Here is a 20,321-nt window from a genome sequence, read left to right as displayed (position 1 = left end):
CAAGGGGTCTCCCCGCGGTCCGATGCGTCCCCTCCGGCGCGGATGCAGCATTGCAAAAATAAAAACCCCCCGACGCAGCCCTACCTGGGGGGCCGCCTCCGCCGCTCCACCTCCGCGGGGATCCCCGGGCTCTATCCTGCCGCCCGATCTCCGCGGGGGCGCAGGCAGGCTGTGCGGGGTCTGCGCGGAAGAGCCCGTGCCCACCCGGCCGCCGCTGCTGCGCTCATTCCATGGCCAGGAGAAGAGCGCTTCAAACAAAACGCCCGGCCCGCCAGGCCACGCTGGGAAACGTAGTTCGCGCACCCCGCGCGGGCGCGGAGCCCAAGGGCGAGGGGACTACGGATCCCGGCAGCCCCCGCACCGGGGATGGAGGGGGAGAGGCCGGGTGCAGGGATGGAGGGACGGGTGGGCGAGCGAGTGAGTGACTGGCAGCCGCCAAGCCTTGGCCGAGAGCCAGGAAGGGCCTCCCCGGAGGAGGAGGAGGAGGGAGGCGCAGAGCGGGAGGGAGGGAGGGAACCCCAGGGGTCATCTAGTGACGGCGCCCCAATCGAAAATTTGACTTAAAAAAAAAAAATCTTTCGAATTTTTTAATTTTTCCCGTGGCACACCAGGCAACATCTCGCGGCACACTAGTGTGCCACGGAACAGTGGTTGGGAAACACTGGTCTAGACCAGTGCTTCAAAAGCCCAATGCGTAATGAGCATGCCGTCTCACATATCCTCTAGCCACTGAAATCGACCTTCAGGCAGTCTAGATCAAGATGAGACATGCCAGTGGAGTAGCCTGGGAAAGACTGCATTTTAACAACCCATTCCATATCTGTTCTGTGAATAAACAGAAGGCTTCAGTCTCTCTGGGATGTCAATCCCAGCACGAAGCGGTATTGCCTTATAAAAAGAGGGCCACTGTGATTTGAGAAGGGTTGTAAATCTCAACTATTTTTTCCCCTTATATAAAAGAGCAAAGGAGCAATGTCAAATTACCATACCCATATTTAGAATTCTATTTTCATTCAGAGGCCATGAATAAAGCTATAAAAGCTGATTTGGAGAGTGGAAGAGTTCAGGAAGTTTGTTACAGGAGAGCAGAATATGAAACATTTAGATTTCTATGGGAGATACGGTGGTTGATAACAAGTTTCTATCCACGGCTGCCATAAAGAGCGGTAGGATTCACAAAGCAAGGTAGCCCAGCCCTCTGTGCCATCCATCAAATGCTCACTTTGTGACAATCACGAAAACTTTGAACACAGCTGGATTAGAAGATCACAAGCCTCCCTCTGCAATCCATTCACATTGCCAGGCACTCCGCCTCCTCTGTAGCAAAGCAACAAAGCACAAAAACAAAAACACAGTTCCAAACTGAGACGAAATACTACCTGGAATTAATGGAAGCTTATTGTGGATTTAGACAGCCAGCATCACCCAGTAGCTATTGTTTTCTGAATCCACCATGTGAAGGGAATCAAGTGGAATTAAGTTGTCTGAAGGTGTCTAATATATGATAATCCTCATAGCCGACACTCACTGGGCTGCTTACATTTTTTTTGCTATCTTCCCAACGACCTTTGTCAACAGAAATAGCCACCCATTGACAACTTGAGTTTTACTTGTTCCACAAATGGACTACAAAAGCAAGTGTATTTGGGAAGGGGGTGTCCAAATACACCCTCCTTCTTGTTTCTATCTGGGCCAATCCCACAGTCAGTTTTTTTCCCATGACAAAAGTTGAACCCATCTTCAGGATCTCATTCTCAGTGGCTTATTACCATAAAATGAGTAGTAAAAAGTTGCTTTGGAGTGGGAAATATTGCTGTGCAATTTTATCCTGACAGTGAGTGTGCACCGCAGTTTTGAAGAGGGACAGATGAATATTTAGTGTACACCCCACTCATAGATTTATCATCCAGAAGGAGAAAAGCTCCAATGCAGGCAGATCAGTTCTGCAGTCTGATGCCAGATGATGCATTTCCAGCTGACACTGTAAGGTACCTGTTTTGGGGCTCTTGTTTTATTGGAGGTACATGATTCTCACGGAGGATAAAATTATCAATGGCTACTAGTTATGGTAGCTATTGGGGCACTGTGCCTCTTAATGCCATTTGCTGGGACTCGCAGGTAGATGAGTACATAATACGTTCACGTCTTGCTTGCAAGCTTCCCAGTTGGCCACCGTGAGAACAGAATGCTGGACTAAATAGGGCCTTCAGACTGAGCCAGTAGGCTTCTTCTTATGTTCTTCTGCTTCATAGTTACAGCTTAGCATAGAAGCATCAGATTGAGAATGCAGGAAGCTAGTACCGAAATTAATTCTGCCCCAGTATTCCCCTAAAAATCATCCTCTGTGAATTTTGATGGGGTATTTATCATGTGATCTCTTGAGTTTCAATTATTTGGATATTTGCCAAATATTCTGTGAACGTTCGACATCTACACATTTTACACTGGCTCATATTGGTATTTTAGTATTTGGCAGTATTTGATTGTTGGTTGGTGATATCCCTTGAAAATTTGGCTATATTTGATAGCAATGAAGGCAATGTCATTTGCTTCTATTGTAATATAATGATATTGTTTTAGAACTGACACCTGCCAAGCATCAAAGCAATCAAGAGGTGGCAAAATATCTAAAGCACTTGGCATTCAAATTGACAAATGGCTGTCAGTGGTAATTTTTTCAAATCGGAAATAGATGGTGGCAGCCAAGCTGCAAATGCAGAAATGATAGAAAGCATTACTCGTTTGAAAGGGTTTCCACATGGTCAAGGGGCAGCAGGGTTGTGCTGCCGGTACTGCTCTTGTGGTTGAATGGCTTCCCCTAGATGTTTGCATAGGTAAAACCTATGTGCATAGATGTCCCTGAGCTGGGACATTGATCGTTTGGGATTCCAGTTACTGCAGAAGTCTATACATGTAAATTTCACCCATTATAAGCATCCACGCCTAATGCATGGACATTCGTGGTGGGGCCAAGGGAAGTTGCCTAAGCTAAGGGAGGGACCAGCAGTGCAGTCTGCTGCATCATGATCATGTGGTGCCCCCTTCATGTGACTAATATGTGAAAGGGACTTGGGTTTAGAGTAATTCTGATAAAGTCAATGAAATTGTATCACAAATACATAAGAAGTGGCCTTGTACCATCTGAACATTGGTCGATCAAACCAAGTATTGTCTACACCAGGGTTGGGGAGCCTGTAGCCTTCTAGATTTTGCTGGACTATCATTCCCATAATCCCTGACCTTTGGCCATATTGGCTGACGAAAGGTGAAGCCCAAAGACACCTGGAGTGTCATAGACTCTCCACCTGTGTCTACTGTGTCCCTCCAGAGTTTCAGATGGTTCTTTCCCAATCCAGTTGGGGATTGAGCGTGGAACCTTCTGCATGGAAAGTAAGTGCCGTTCCACTGAGCTACAGCCCTTCTCCAAGTAAGTTTCCAGAAGACTACCATTCATCTGTCTTAAGGTGTTGGTGCTTTTATGCTTCTGGTGCTCATTTAAGGCTGCAATTCTATGCACACTTTTCTGGGAGAAAGTCCCATTGAAGTCAATGGGGTTTACCTTATGGAGTAGAAATATATAGGTAGACACAGAGCTTTTTTTTCAGCTGGAGTTCACTGAAGCTCAGCTCTGGCGCCTCTCAGGTGGGTGCCATTGTCATTCTAAGAGACCAAGGGAGAAGTTTGTGGTGAACTCCAGCGCCTCTTTTTCTATTTTTTTTTTTAAATAGCACTGGGTAGATGGTAAATCAGGATCCACTGGTTCTATGATTTTACTAGATCAGCATGAAGTTTTAACTCCCAAGTGTTGGACAACAGCAACAACAAAACTATTAGGCTGCTGAAATGAAGAAAACTAAACAAGAATGGACTCTGTGAAGAAAGGACTGTGATCTGAGCTCGGTTCTGGTACCAAAAAGAAACTCCTGGTCTCAGAATGTGCTCAAAGCCACATTGCTCTTTAATTCTACCTGTAAGTCCAAGAGCACCAGGATCTCGTTGGTAGACCTTGGGGGTCTTGTAAAGAAACAATAACAGCAGCACAATGAGGTCCAAGAAGCCTGAGGTCCGCCCACTTTGATCAGTCTTCACCTGTCTGATTTCTTACCACCTGTCCCAGGGGTAGCACTGCCTTCAGGCTGTGTCCTCCTTAGTGCAACTCAGCAAGGAGGAGGACCAAGATGACAACAACAAAACTAGAATTAGCTGGATCTGCCAGTCATTGGTTCTGGCTCCACTCCATGTTGGTCTCCCTTCCTCCCACTCTGCCAGTTCCGGTGGGCACCAGCGCCACTGCCCTGATTTACAGGACTGTGCTATTAATGAATCTTTGGGCCAATAAATGTTTGCAATATTATGACCTTTGCATAGGTACAGGTGCTAGTGAGCATGTTATTTTTCTTTGTATCCATAATTTCCGAGTAATCATTCTCAGCAGAAAAGAGAAAGAACGGTTTTAAAGGAAGTTTCCCAAGAACCCCACTGGTCTTGCTCAGCAGGACTGCACTTTTCAACAGCATTCACTTCATTCTGCCTTTGCTAAAGACAATTTTATTACTCAGTCTCCAATAGTATTGACCTTGACTCTGTTGTTTTCATCCTTATTATTGAAAGTGTTCATCAGGTTATACTTTAAAAGGAAGAAAGTCTGGTACTCCAAGCAAAAAAAGGAAAGCTGCAGGTAACAGGTAGCTTAAAGTCTATTTTTTTTCTTAAGGGAAGTATTGCACACAAAGTGTTAAAAAAAACTAATTGCATATTTTTAAATATGCCCATGACATGCTGATGTGTTGTGACTGAGGGTGAATCACTTCCAATCCCAGAATAGACGAAGAAGGCAATAGCATAATTGAGCAAAAATAAGTTTTCTGGTAATAAATGTGCATGAATTCTCTCTCTCACGCACACACCTCTGCAAAATGTCGTTTTTTTAAAAAAAAAAATGACAACCACATTCTGAAAAGTAAATGTAAGAATATTTCAATCAGATCCTGTGCTTGATACTAAATTTCAGATTTATTGTAGATTAATTACAGCAAATAAGGATGGGTAGAGGTTTGAGAAACCAAATGATCAGTTTCAAACCTTTCCAGTATTTAAACAGAAAATCTGGCAGTGGAGAGTGGGGAGAAGAATGATATTGTCATTTGAGGGAAAGGCACTATGACCCAAAAAGGAGTTGGTTCTTCTTCACCCACAAAGAACACCCGCTTTCTCTTCAACTTACCAGTCTAGAGGCTGCCTCTTGATGGAAATGAATGGAAAATAAGTGGGAGCACCATTCTGATTAGGGGCACACAAGCTTTTAAAATGGAAGCTAAACAGGCATGCCTTGCAATAGGTGGGTAAAAGCTACTGGTTAGAAAAGTTCTACCTTTGCATTGGCAGGGGTAGGAAAAGGCAGAGGCAGCTGGTAGGAGATTAAACCATGTCAAATAACTTCCTCTGGCTTACTGAGCAATCAATTCTCCTTACCAGTCTAACTACTTTCCCTTTTCTTATGAATCCCTCCTCAGGCTAAGTGGTGATTCGCTGGAGAGCTGTCACTAACTATTGTTTCCCAGTAAGCGTACTTGAGTGAAACATGTCTGCAAATACATCTTTGCTGCAATCACATAGCATATTCTTAGGTGGATGCTTAAAAACATCTTAGGCGCAGATCTAAAAATGCAGAATGTGAAACAGTCCTAAGGATTTCTTGAAGGTTAAAATATTTTGACTAGTTTCATTAGGCCGTTGAATGACTCCCAGTAGCTATTAGAACTCATCACCATCATTATCATTATTCAAGATACCGGTATTTTGTACCCATCGTTCTCCACAAGGTCCCAGAGTGGGATACAACCATATAATCAAATGATAAATTTAAGAAAACAATTCAGGGGAAACCAATGAATGTATATCCAAAAATAGAAGTAGTGCTGACAATATGATATTCCTCAACCTCTCTTTAAATTCAAGTCAGACCCACTTCTTGGATAATTTTGCTGTCCTGTTAGATTTCTTTTAGGCAGGTTAGCTTACCAGACAAACAGGCAGTGCTCCTTCTGTACTCCCATTTGGGCCTCTGGGTTGCATTAAGACCATTTTTATCTTTAGAGAACAGTTTCCAATTAAATGAAAGAATGGGCAGATAGGAATCTAATTATTGAATGGGGTAGATTCACTTTTACCCAGGTAAAATGTTTGCTATGGCTGCTTTGCTTTTTTTCTGATGCAATCAAATGAAACTCATATAAGTAAGAGTTTGCATAATGCCAATGAAAAATTATAACCCCGTTATATGAGTTTGCTTTTAAAAACAAAAACACCTTCTATTTTAGGATCTGCACCAAATGGCCCTTTTTTTGATCAACTAAATCTGCAAAATCTGATCCTGAGAATTTAACAGTCATCACAGAAGCCCTATCTGCATTGAAGAACTGACTGCACAATTTATTGTACTGCTAAATAATTGATGTGGCCCTCAGGTCCTTCATAAACCACTCCGCTGCGTATAATACTACTGGACATAATAGATATCCGAGGAGCCTTGAGGCTACCAAGCACCTGGCTATCATTATCCTCTGTCCAAAGATACTCTATATATTTTCCACTATTATCTGCTCCCTGCAGTGGGGTGCTCTGTTTTAGCATGGGAAGAACTTGTCAAATAAAAAAAGATGGACTCCCAGTGAACCCAGGGTCTTTGGCTTGTAACTGTAACTTTTCCCCTACTCCTTATCCATCTGTTGTGGTTCTTGCTAGCTTTTTCCTGCGCCTTCTCACAAAATTTTAGTATATACAAAACAGCGCTAAATGCTGCTTGATTAAAAAAGAAACACAACTCAAAAGATTTTCTGCAATGTCTCCTAACAGTGCAATCCTATACATGTCATCTTGTTTAATGGGCCTTATTCCCAGGTATGTTCCTGAACCCATACATTTTGCAATGGACACTTTTGCTACAGTTTTTAGAAAGCTATTGTGGAAACCATGTCATTTGAGTAAAATCGGGGGAGTCAAGGAATGGAATTTGTAGATAACATTAAGAACCTCCAATCTTTATTTAATCACGACATTGGATGATCCAGCCTGGTCAGTTTAGAGCACTGGTCTTCAACTGCTGGGTCACGGTGGGTTGCAACACTACCACCATACAAATATATGGTAAAAAAAACTAAGAAATGGGTCCTCAAATGCATGTCTGGCTTAAAAGTGGGTCCTGAGTCTCAAAAGTTTGAAGATACCTGGTCTAGATGCACCAGTTCTTTGAGGGAGCTATTTCAAGACTTTGTTTCAACCTTAAACAACATGTTTTCAGTTACTCAAGGAAGTACTGAACAATTTTGGGCTGCTTAAAATTACATGAGCCATTTTGACTCGGGTATTGCAAACAAAAAGGAAGGGCATAGAACAACTTGGGTCTCAAAGGTCAAACATGGAAAATTACTGCCCTACCAGTGAACGTTGCAGAAAATGCGCAAGCAAGTGAGCACAGGATCCTTGGAATGGGCAATTCTCCAAGGGTTAAGTTACACCTTGGACTCTCTGGTAATAAGTGTAGAAAGCACAAAATGAACTACAAAGACTTCTCTTTTAGCCTTAAGGCTAGAGAAACAGTCAGAGAGTTGCCCCATAGCAGCTCAGATTATAAATGGAGGAACATTCTGTCCTCCTTTACGAAGTCTCAAAAAAATTCTCAGCTCAAGGAAGGGCAAATTCAGCTCCCAACAAAAAAACCTGCTTAAGTCGAGGCCATGTATTAGAGAGCCAGCTTTTATAGAAGGTCCTGAATCATAATCTCACTACTTCAGTAATAATCAGACGCATGATAACAACTAATATATGAAGCAAAAAGTTTGCTAGTGAGGCTAAAGTCAGGATGAGCAAACCATGCTCTTAAACAGGAAAGGTAAAGCTCCCCCAGGATATAGACCAAGCAACAGTTCCGCCTTCCATGTTCTGTTCTGCTGTTTTTCCATTCCATGCAGGAGGTCTCAGGTCCAATTTGGAAGTGGTCACAGGTGATGTCATTTTAGTTTTCTTTTAGGGCCACAGAGATGGTTCTTCTCTTTAGTAGCTCACCATTTGTGGCATGTTGTCAGTGGAGGGTGTGTGTGCTGTGTCCTGTTTGTGTAGTGGTGGTTACACGTGTCCTTCTTCTGATAGGAAATGCTAAATAGGGGGGGGGGACAAAAAATGGGGGGTTGAGGCAGGTCAGTTTCAGGGGAGTAGGAAATGTCCCTATTTTCATCTGAGGAATGTTAGAGGGTATGAGTAATAACACTTACGGTTCCTTAGAATACATATCATCAAGAAAACCTTGGACTACTATAATGATCTGTCTCCTCAACTACACTGGAAAACAGCTTTAAGTTCAGCAACTTAAATCAAGTGTCCATATTTTCAAATGTGGTATTTTAACACCCAACATTTTTGAACAGGCTATAAATAAACGATGGCATCACTGAAATGTTTTGGTTCTACCAAATGTCTGAAAGCTCTGAGTGCAAGCTTGAATTTGTGAGCAATTTACAGTAGCAGCTGCTCTGCCCTTGTGAAAAATTAGCCACTTCATTTAGGTGCCTTAAAGAGAGAAGAGGGTTCCCCCCCCAACAATGGTTAGAAATGTTCAGTGTGCAAACTCCCCACCCTTAACCCACTTGCTAAAGACGTGTAGAACCACCTCTTTATATCATTGAATTAGCAATCAGTCAGACTTGAGCAAAAAATTATTTGATTCCTGCTTAATATGTTAAGCACATTCACATGCCAGCTTTGAAGGTCTCTTTGTTGAAGATCTTATGGAGTTGCATATTTGACAAATCACAGAAAGCCCTGTTAGAATGGCCCTATTCAGGCATTCATAATAGGGCTTAAATAAATGCAGAAGTGTTCTAGCTCTGCCCTGCCACCTTCTGAATCCTCAAAGGCAACTCTGAGTGGAGAAGCCACCTGTACCTATGGAAGCTCGCATGCATTTTTGAAACCCTGGAAGATCATGGTTCCAAAATCTATGGAACCTTTCCCAGGTAAAATAGGCATTTCTCTGGGGCCCAAAGATCCATTGGAATGGTCTCCCTTGGGAGGTTTTAAAGCAGAAGTTGGATGGCCATCTGTCATAGATGCTTTAGCTGAGATTCCTGCATTACAGGGGGTTGGACTAGATGACCCTTCGAGTCCCTTCCAACTCTACAATTCTATGATGGCCCAGCCCAGGTTGTAGTCCCATTACCATGAGGGAGAAAACGATGCTAAATTTTAATCATACTTGGAGAAATTTGCTCAGGAGGGGTATTAGAGCAGAGCAAGCAGAATTCTGAACAGTGAGTTGCTGGTCCAAGTCCTGCCCACATTATGCATACATTAGAGAGAGAAAATACACAAAAATGCATTACTGTAGGTGAAAATGCTTGGTAAAATGTCTATATTAGGCAAAAGTGGATGCCAAAATGTGTTTTCCAGAGACATTTGCACTAAAGGTCTAATGAATGTTCATCTGGAAGCGCCATGTTTCTGATGCAGATTTTGCTGACGCCATCACTGACATCTGATAATTTTTATTTTTATTTGATGTTCTTCTACTTACTGCATACGGATAAAAAGAGTTTATGGCAGGGAGATTTTGTGTGTGAACACATGTGAAGCTTTACTTGCTGAGCTACTGAAGGCACAGAAAGAAGTGAAGCTTCACTTGTCAGTATTGTTGAACATACTGTAGCATTCCAACCTTCAGACACTGTTCCCTGTTCCTCGACTGCCTCATTTTAAAAACTGGCTACTCATTGCTCCTCTCCTGCTTGTGGGTTGTTGTTTTTACCAAGAAGCATTTTCCAGAAGAGCTCCTTTTGTTTTTTCTCTTCCACACCATTGTTAATCTTGCCATACTGTTTAAGGCAACCTATATTATATACTGTACAATTTAAAAAACATATTTGAGGATAATTTCAGCAGTGTTGGCTCTTAGTGACCTCTTGAATGTCCAAAGAGCACTTAGCGGAATGTGCTGAGTTACTATGTTTTCCTACTACAATCTATTCTTGTGGCATTTCTTCTAATGGTATAATCCAGCCTCATTTCATTTAGGACTTTAGGCATGCTAGACAATAGGTTTTCAGAGGAATGTTGCCTGAATCACAGGATTCAGGTGCATAGGATTGCAGCAGAATTCCCCAAAACTTCCCACACCTCCAACAACCACCAAAAAAGGCTGGTCTATACCCACATCCCCAGACAGATCCTTCTTTCTGTGTTGTGGACTATGCATTTGTTGTTGGGAGATACTCATTCGTGAGCACTTGGATAGGGACAAGGTTGGACGACCAATGTAAGTGACTGGGTGAGATACTGAGGGGCCCAATAACCCAATGCTGGTGTCCGGGGTTTGATCTAGACTGTAGCAATTTGTCACACAGTTCATGAAAATAAATCCAAGGGAAAAACTCTGATTAAAACCCTCTGATATGAAAACCTAGATGTAGGCTGGGAGAGATGGCAAAAGAGGCATATGCTGTACTGACAAACATATCTTTGTAACTTCTTGTCTAGGAGGCTTACTGTTACCAATATGGCAGGATACAAGTTGATTCACTTTCTGCCTAAACTGTCAACTAGTCCAGCGTATGGGTGTACTGTATTGGAAGCCTAACTAATTGGCTTCTTATATATGTAAGCTCTTCAGAGCAGGGACCTATGTTCTTGCATTCTGTAAAGCACCAGGAACAGAGATACAGTGATAGTACTTATTTAATTTGCGGGTATTTCAACAGCAAGCTTTTCGTTTAGGAATTCTGAATGTCAGACAATTTTGCCTTCACTGTATCTCGCTAGGCAATGTCATTGCAACCAGGCAATCTAATGATAAGCCAAGGTTTGTGCAATCAGTAAAGGGAAACTTTTCCTTTATAATATGGAAAAGAGGCTGCAAGCACAGATTTGATGAAACAAATACTCCGAAATGGAAAGTAACAAGTCTGTCCCTGTTCCCCGGATCAGTCTTGTTGTGTTGCAACCTAGTTTATGATTGATTTGACAGCACCCAGCAGTGCAACAGACAGGCTGTAATGGGAACACTTACAGGTTTGGGAGAGCCTACAGAGATGTGGAAGTATTAAGCATTTCTTTCTATTTAGTCTGGGGGAGATTTATTTTTCATCTCATTTGGAACCTATAACCAGCTGGGATTAAAAGATGGCTGGTTCCTTAGGACTTCACATGTGATGCAGAATCTCCCTCTAGGGTGAAAAGAAAAAGCCATACGAGGGTTTTTCTCTCAGCTGTTTTAATTCTCTTCAAGCTCCCACTCAACATACGAGCTCTTAGCTCAAAGGAGTTTGTTTGTTTTTTTTAAAAAAAGAAATATACAATTGGAATTTATATTTCTTAGTTTTAAAGGCAAAACAGCCAAAATATTTTAGAACAGGGAAAATGTAAGATGAATTTATACGTACTGTACTTATTATCAACCAAATGATAAACAGATTGCATTTAGATGTGCACTGATTATAGCTTCAGAATGTCTCCTAGATTTTGCTATAGGTACAGACCCCATTAGGTATTCCTCAATTACATTTTGGAGAAATAAAAAGCTCACATACTATGCTCTATCTAACAGTATATGGGAATTCTGTGATGAATGGCATCCTCCAGTGTTTCCTCTCTCCAATCCTCATTTCTTTTTTCTTTTCTCCCCCCCATAAAAGTTTTATTTAATGTTTTTAGGAATACAGTTCCTAATTTACTTCTGGCTTGATCAGATTTAGATGTGGAGGCTCTCAGTGAAGAAAGTCTACACCTCTTAGCTATTTGCTCTTGCCGTTTTTCCTTTGCCTCCTTCATTCTTTTAGCCAGAAGGTTGTTCTTTTGGGTACACTGCTTCTTTAGAGCAATACTCCTGCTTTAGGACATGCGCCTGCTCTGTTGTAGGACCCTGGGAGTTACCAAGCGCTGAATCTTGGGTGCTTTGGTCCTGGGCTTCTTGCCTTCCTTGTTCAATTGTTTTCTCACAACATACTGATGGACGTCGTCTTCTTTGGAGAGATTGGACAGCTTTTGGATTTTTCTAGCCCTCTTGGAACCAAGCCAGCGAGGCACAGTGGTGTCAGTCAGTCCAGGAATATCTTCCTCACCTTTCTTTACAATGACCAAATTCAAGACGCTTAAATTGGCATCAACAATGCAACCCCAAACAGATTTGCGTTTCTTTTCTCCAGTTCTTCTAGTGTGGCCTTTCCTGAGAAGCAGGCAGACATGTCCGTGAGTCAGGACCCCCTGCTTCATGGGGAAGCCTTGTTTGTTATTGCCTCCACTGACTGCGGACAACATATCCCTTCCACTCCTCGCCAAGAGCATCCAGAGACTTCTGCGGTCATGCACTTCTTGCAGAAGGTGTGCAGCCTGTGCTCGACTACTTTGATAAGTTTCTGGCAGCCGGTGGCTGGGAAGAAGATGTTCAGCTTCATGGTGCCGGCACAGCTCACCTCAGATCTGCCATGGGAAAGAACTCCAATCCTCATTTCAAAGTTAATTCATTCAATAGGAGAACCAATAAAATACCTTTCAAACTTTCTGCTTGAACTTGGGTATCTATAGAAAGAACCTCAAAGGCTGTTATCTGACACTTACTTATCTAGGAGTAAAACCCATTAACTTAAATTGGACTACCTTCTACATAAACATTTGTAGGACTGGCTGCATTTCTGAAACTGCTGCATGGATCTATAGGGGCCCAACCTCCATCCAAGCAAAGGCTAAGGAAGAGACATATATGCAAGCATTCCTGCAAATAAGACTCATTCAGCTCAATGGGATTTACCTATAACATAAAAAGACCCCTAGTGGAACAGACTAGTGATCTGATCCACCATCCTGTTTCCCACAGAGGCCGTCCAGATGCCTCCAATTGTATGGAACAGCTGCGCTGGATTTTGCTGGAAAAGACATGCCCTGAAGAGTTGCATGTTCCTAGTCTCTAGGAACTCTTTCCAGATTAACATTGCTAAGGAAGGCCTAAGCATCTTTCACATAAATACTCTGTTCTGCAAACGGTCCTTAGGATGTTCATGTGATATTTCTCCATCCAGAAAGAAAGTACCTTTCCAGCAACGTATCCACCATTTATCATTTTATCTGTGAGAACCCCCTGAAAATTCACGGAAGAACCCGAAGATTCCTTGTGACACATGAAAACCACAGCTATGGTGAAATCCATGCATTCCTTGGGTTTTCGTCATCATTTCTCAGGCAGTAAACATCCCAGGCAGTGGTGCCACTGAGGTGGGACTTTGGGGGCAGAAGCAGTGGACACTGGTCCATTACAACAAATGGGGTGCTTGCCCACCAAGCTCCAGGGGGCAGCACCCTGTGCAAGGCCAGGATTTGGCACGCACCCACCTGCCTCTCACCTTCTATTCTGCTCAATTCACTACATCATAGCTGTGATGTCCTGTGGCACCTCCTAGTCTTTTTGCCCAGAACTGTGGCAGAACTGGGCACAATGCCCTAAATCCACCTCTGCAAGCTCTGACCTCAGGCAGGACCCACCTGCCAGTTTCCTTACTTGCATCCAGTCCATGGGGTGGCCCTGGCAGTGAGCCTTAGTCTCAGTGCTGCCTTTGTAGAATACAACATAGAGGACAATAGAGACAGAACCAGAATCAGTTGGTGTTGCCCATCATTGACTCTGGTTCCACCTGCTGTTGTTCTTCCTGCCTTCTGCCCTATCAATCCCAGTGGAAACCATCCTCTACTGGGCAGAAATCTGGGGTCCCACTCAACTGAATAAACAGAAGCAATCGCCAAAATGAGCAAGGCAAAGCCCGTTTACTACAAATTTGAAGTGAATGAACCCATTTGAACCCATTAAAATCTGAGACCATTAGGTCCAGAGTCTACAATTACCCAAGTGCACCACCGATCTCAGAGGAGACAAGGAGCAAAAGGGAATGCCTAGGTTTACCATCCACACGGGTATGGCTAACCATGCACTTTTAAGTTATAACTTGAATGGAAAAGGCAATTGGAATAGTTTAAAACAAGAAGCAATAACATAGTTTTCACACTGACTGCTTGAACTGTGGAATCTTGACTGTGGAAAAAGGTACATGCTTCATTGTTCTGAAGTGCAGAAACCAGAAATGTGACAAGATCAGGAGTTCATGTGCTAACCCAACATAACTTGGCATTTCCTTGGCGCTGTCAGATAAAGAATCAGTGTTTCACGAACCACAGCTGCTTGCATGTTCCTGATATATTGGGGTTGGTTTTCAGTCACTCCATTCAAGTGAAACCTTTCCGGACAGCATTCAAGTTTCTCAGCACAGCACAGCAAAGATCTTTGTAAAATGTTAACCATCTCAACCACAAAGAAAAGATCCTGTGTTGTGGTTTTGTTTGTGTGCTTTTTAATGCTAGCTCTGAGGCCTCCCCCCCCCCCCCGTCCCAAGTCTAACACACACATGTAGAATAACAAGCTTATCTCCTGGTAAATTATCAAACCCCAGACCGTAAATCTAGCCCCCTGATTTCTAGATGAGCTCCCAAATGTGAACTAGCTAGCAAAATATTTTGCTCTTATCTTTTACTAACTTCGACTAGCCTGTTTCTGTGCCAACATCCTGACAAACAGAAATTTAGCCGATGATCTTTTATTGACATGTGATGTGGGAAATTTCACCAGTTAAATGTCTTTCTGTTGGGTTGTTGCTAAAGATCTAAGGGAAGGGACTACAAAATTATGTGAGCTAAAGCTGAAATGTGAGATACTGAACATTGTGTCCAGTTGGAAACTACCCCCTCTCAGCTAAAAAAAACCCCAGTGTGGTGTAAGTCAGTGTTCCCCAACCTTGGGCCTCCAGCTGTTTTTGGACTACAATTCCCATCATCCTTGACCACTGGTCTTGCTAGTGAGGGTTGATGGGAGTTGTAGTCCAAAAACAGCTGGAGGCCCAAGGTTGTGGAACACTGGTGTAAGTGGTTAGGGTGCTGAAGAGACCTGGGAGACCTGGGTTCAATTCACACTCAGCCACAAAGCTCATTGGGTGACCTTGGGCCACTTGCTCACTCTCAGGCTCCCCTACCTCACAGGGTTGTTATTAGGATAAAATGGAGAGGAGGAGAACTATGTATGCCACCTTGAGCTCCATGGAGGAAAAGTGGGATAGAAATGTAATCAATAACTACATAGATAAATAGAAGCAGTGTGTGTTAACTCAGTGCTTAAGGAACTGTATTCTGTGCATGCTTTGATGCAATCTTTAGGAAATGCTTCTTTAACAACTGAGCCCTTATACCAACACCAACCTACTGGATTCAGTCCTGATTCAAAATTCAACCAAAAAACTGTTATGACTGTGCAGCTTTCATTCCTTTCTTTCTGTGCAGATGAGCTCAGAGTGGGTGACGATTCTGATCCACACCATGACAGGGCAATGGGTTAAAGACACCCCCCTCCAATTTCTGTGCCGCCGTTCCAACCTATGGTGGCTAATTATTATTATTAAATTAAGCACGCTGGGGCAAACAAGTTTGGTTCCATGAGTAACCTTTGATCACGGGAATTGCAATTGCTGGGGAGCTGTGCTTCCTTGGACCCTTTCCAAAGAACCATAAAACAGCCAAGTCCGCCCCCCCCCAAAAAAAACCCATAAAACAACCATATCTGCACCATACATTTAAAGCACTATGATATCACTCTTAACAGTCATGGCTTCCCTCAGGAATCCTGGGAACTGTAGTTTGTTGAGGGTGCTGACAGTTATTAGGAAACCCCTATGCCCCTCACAGAGCTACAATTCCCAGAATAACTTATCAGGCCATCTTTCCAGAGGACTCTGGGAATTGTAGCTCTAGGAGTCCCTGAAGAACTTTCAGCACCCTTAATAAACTACAGTCCCTGGGTTTCTTTGGGAGGGGCGAGCTATGGCAAAGTCACTGCCTGGTTGGTGCCTGCTGGTGTATATAAAAGGAACAGGTATAATAGTGCTTTAAATGTATGGTGTGGATGTGGCCTGCATCGCTATTGCCTCATAGTGAAAGGGATATGGATAGACTTGCACCCAGACATAGCCTCCTTGCAAGGAGGGAATTCCATATCCTAATACTGACAGTTTCACAGACCACTGGCAGAGATAAGGCAAATAAAATAGATAAAGTTAAAAGAGAAAATGGGAAAAGAAAAGAAAAGGGAAGTTCTAAGTGGCTGGCATTTTCAACTCCACAAAATAGGTACTTGCAGTCCTATTGCAGGAATGGGGAGCATGGGGCACCCAAATTTTGTTGGACTACACCTCAGTTGATTAGAGCATGGTGCTGATAATGCCAAGGTTGCAGGTTCGATCCCCGTTTGGGACAGCTGCAGGTTCTTACATTGCAGGGGGTTGGACTAGATGATCCTCAGCGTCCCTTCCAACTCCACAGTTCTTTGATTCTATTATCCCTGACCACAAGCTATGGAGGCTGCAATCTGTTTGGAGGGTCACAAATTCCCTACATAGCCCTTGCAGAACCACAAACATGGACCAGTGTTTTCAACAATAATCTAGATTGCTTTAGGCAGCGCTGAGTAGGGGGAGGGGGCAGAGGAAAAACTGTACTTCCTTAGTAAATCAACTCTATAGTTTGGATGCTATGGGAACAGGATTTCCTACAAAGGGAGGCAATGATTTGGAGAATATTATCTGGATTCCTCACAACAAATGACAAGGCATTTCCTGAGCCCAATCTATATATATATATATGAGTAGATTTGACAGTATAAAATGCTGGACTTGCCTCTCTTTGTGCAAACTCCCTGTATGTATCACTGCAGAATCTACATGCCTGCAGACTCAGGGTGCCAATCAAATTTGACAACAAACTATCACTTACGAAGTAGATATCCAACTGTGACAGGAACACTTCCCTCACAGTGTCAGTAGTAAAGCAACACTTAAATGCTAGTGCTAACATACTTTGTGAAAACAATTTTTGAGCAATATGGGCTCATACTCTCTAATTGCTTTTTGTATTTGCTTTCATTTAAAGATAATGTGCAGCTCAGTAAGAACTAGCGTGTCTCCCTTCTTCTGAAACGATTCACTCTGCATGGTGCAGAGGTCAAATCTTGCATATTCTCATTCACTGGTTCAGAGCTATGGCAAAACCATTTTGATGAACTCTGACCATGTTTTGATTGGTCCCATAAGAAGTTGCCTTATATAAAGCCTTCATACTGAGTATGGTCGCCCACAGGTCACCATTTATGACAAACTAATAGTCTAGCTTGTGAAAAATGGTAGAATGCATGCTAGGTAACATCTAACAGCAGTGAACAGGTCAATATAGAGAAATCAGGGCTGTTGATGTAGAAATGTGGCCCACGCAGTGCAATCAAAGCTACTTTACCCAGAATCAAGTCCTACTTCCTAATGTGTGCTTACAGAATTGCAACATTAATGTGAAATCTAAGCATGGTTATTCAGAACAGGACTGACCTCCATGTGGCATGCATAAGATTGCACCCTTTATCTACTCCTTGATTCATTGATACTAGGGTAAGTCCCATTTGGTCTTGTGTTGAACAGTTGAAATTTATTTTTTGTAAAATCTGGTTTTATAACTGTCGTAAAACAGATAGCTGAAAGCCAGAAAACACTTGTGCTGTTGGTTCCACTTGCAAGAAGGGTAGAGTCCAATTATGCTATTTATCATGTCTACAGCATCTTTCAGTGTATAGACTGGGATTTTTTTATTCCATTTACTCTCACAATCCTGAGACACAGGTTAAGCTGAGAGAGCAATTTCTTCAAGGCCACTCAGCCAACAAGCTTCATGGATGAGTGGGGATTTATTTTTCAACTTAATTTAGCAGCATTTGTGTCCAACAATGTTCCTTTCCTTTAACCCTGCCTGTCAGTTAAGAGCCCTTGAAGTATGGCAAGAGTCATGGGCTTCACTCCTATGAACACAGTTGGCCTTAGTTTTGAGTAAACATGCATAGTATCAAGGCTGCAATTCTATGCATACACTTATGGAGTCTTACTGAACACAGTGGAACTTTTATTTGAGTAAACATGGATAGGATGTGGCTGCATTCTTCAACTAGTTTTCTAAGGGACAAGTATCAGTGAACTCACTAGAACTTACTTCTGGGAAATATGCATAGGATCAGGCAATAGTACAGTGACCATCACCTTAAGAATATTTTTGTTGTTGTTGGCATCCATATGTTTTGAGAGACAATGGAGTGCGCCCGGGGGGGGGGGGGAGGCAAACTGCTGGAGAATTACAGCACCTGTGGCTGCAGAAACCAGTCATTCAAAACTGCTGCCTCCCACATTGTTTTTGCTGTGTTAAAGGTAAAGGGACCCCTGACCATTAGGTCCAGTCGCAGACGACTCTGGGGTTGTGGCACTCATCTTGCTTTATTGGCCGAGGGAGCCGGCGTACAGCTTCCGGGTCATGTGGTCAGCATGACTAAGCCGCTTCTGGCAAACCAGAGCAGCACACGGAAACGCCTTTTACCTTCCCGCTGGAGTGGTACCTATTTATCTACTTGCACTTCATGCTTTCGAACTGCTAGGTTGGCAGGAGCAGGGACAGAGCAACGGGAGCTCACCCCGTCGCGGGGATTCGAACCACTGACCTGATCGGCAAGCCCCAGCCTCTGTGGTTTAACCCACAGTGCCACATTTTGCTGTGTTAGCAGCACTAAAATGACCTCTCTGGAGTGCAAGACTGGGCAGTGTGTTTTGAGATCCTGAGCTGCCCAGACCCCCCTCTTGGCCTTACTGATGTGGTCCAGAGGAAAGCAGAGCAATACATTTGGCACCATGTGGGCTGCCGGAGTTGCTGGAAAGGGGCATACAAGGTGCCATGGGTGTAGCCAGGATTTATGTTGGGGAGATGCTTTCTGTTGGGGGGCAGAAGCTAAGTATTTTTATTGATTTATTTGATTTAGGGAGGGCAGCTCCCCCCCCCCCGTCTATGCCCATGCAAGGTGCCATCCAACCGTCTTAGGGATTCCAGTCTGGATTTCTGCAGGGTTTATTCCTTAGCCTTTTCTTCTCCCAAAGATATCCCACAAAGCCACGGGTGCAGATTTTTCTTTGGCGCTTACTCCTGAAGCATTTCTCATGAATGATTATAGCTGCAAGCCAGTGGAGATTCAGGATTAGAGTTTTATTTCTCCTATATTATTATTATTATTATTATTATTATTATTATTAGATGGGTCACCTTCCCAGGTTGAACTTCCCTCTACAGCATGTGTAGTAACCACCTTCTTGACCATTTGATGGTCTATTGGTTTCATCCACTCACTAGGAAACACATAAAGCATGGGTAGATCCTTCAGGACCATGTATTTAGCCTCTTAAAACTGACTAGATACCCCAGCCCGGAGGCTAATGTTGAAAACAAAACAAAATAGCTTCTTATGGCAGCTGCTTTAAACAGCTGGATGAGCCAAGCAGCAATCCAACAGGTGTAGTTTGTGTTAACTAGAAATGAAGAGATGGTTAAACTGTGCCTGCTGATTTGCCATTCAGCTGCTACAGTAAAGCTATATAGAGCTTGGGGGGGGGGTGGAGAGGGGAAGAGAGAGAAGGCAGCCTAGCAGCCCAAATCTTTGTGAGTTGTGCTTGGTACCATCTGCAGATGTTGCACACAGCTTACAATTTATTTAACCCATTATCCCAAGAGTGCTTCTAGTAGGGAAGGCAAGCTGTATACAGCTGCAATTCTGGGCACACTTAGGAATAAACGACCATGGACGTGCCTTACCGAGGAGTAAATGGGTCTTACACCTGAGTAAACATTACTCAAGGTTAGGTGGCGAAAACATAAAGAACATACCATACACATCACCACCCAGCGATCTCCAAGATGCACCTTTCCGGGAGACACACGAATATCCCTTTTTCTCGCCAGAAAAGCGCTTGGTAGAACCGCGAAAACAAAGCAATCGGACGAATTAGGCAATTCAGCACGTTCTCTTTCTACTTCGTGCCTATGCAAAGCGAGCCTGGGATTCCCCCTTCTGCCGGTGCCTGTGACAAAAAAATAGAATAAAACGTGAGGAAACACACACATCCCGCTTCTCCCCCCCCCCCCCCCCGCCCGGCTGTTCCTTTCCATTTCTCCTCCCAAACCCACGCGCGCACCCCGCTCCTCTCTCTGTCTGCAAAAGCAAGCTGCAAAAGAGCCCGAGAGGAGCGTGGCCGCAGCCGAGGTCGAGAGACCCAGGGCGGTTGTTTCCTCAGCCTCACGCAGCCGATGTCGAGCTGCCCTCTTCCGCCGGACTGCTTTCCCCTGCTCGAGCAGCAGGAGGCGCTGGCGGGCCCCTCTCCGCTGGGCTATGGGCT

General features: G+C 43.6%; 1 long non-coding RNA gene and 1 pseudogene across 2 annotated transcripts; both read right to left on the bottom strand.

Moving 5' to 3' along the window:
• Positions 1-7,395: 7,395 nt before the first annotated feature.
• LOC310704509 lies at positions 7,396-20,191 on the bottom strand. The gene is made up of 3 exons (XR_014524826.1): positions 20,121-20,191; positions 19,813-20,006; positions 7,396-8,154 (listed from the first exon to the last, which is right to left on the bottom strand). It is a non-coding gene; the product is annotated as an uncharacterized lncRNA (long non-coding RNA).
• On the bottom strand, positions 11,572-12,455 carry LOC310704506 (small ribosomal subunit protein eS6-like; annotated as a pseudogene). Its single transcript has one exon. The product of its transcript is annotated as a small ribosomal subunit protein eS6-like (transcript).
• Positions 20,192-20,321: the final 130 nt, after the last annotated feature.

The sequence above is a fragment of the Podarcis liolepis genome (genome assembly GCF_965112155.1).
Source record: "Podarcis liolepis genome assembly, chromosome: 3".
In the NCBI taxonomy this organism is placed as follows: Eukaryota; Metazoa; Chordata; class Lepidosauria; order Squamata; family Lacertidae; genus Podarcis; species Podarcis liolepis.
Note: the sequence above shows the minus strand (reverse complement) of the source record. Positions and strands in the feature narration are given on the sequence as shown.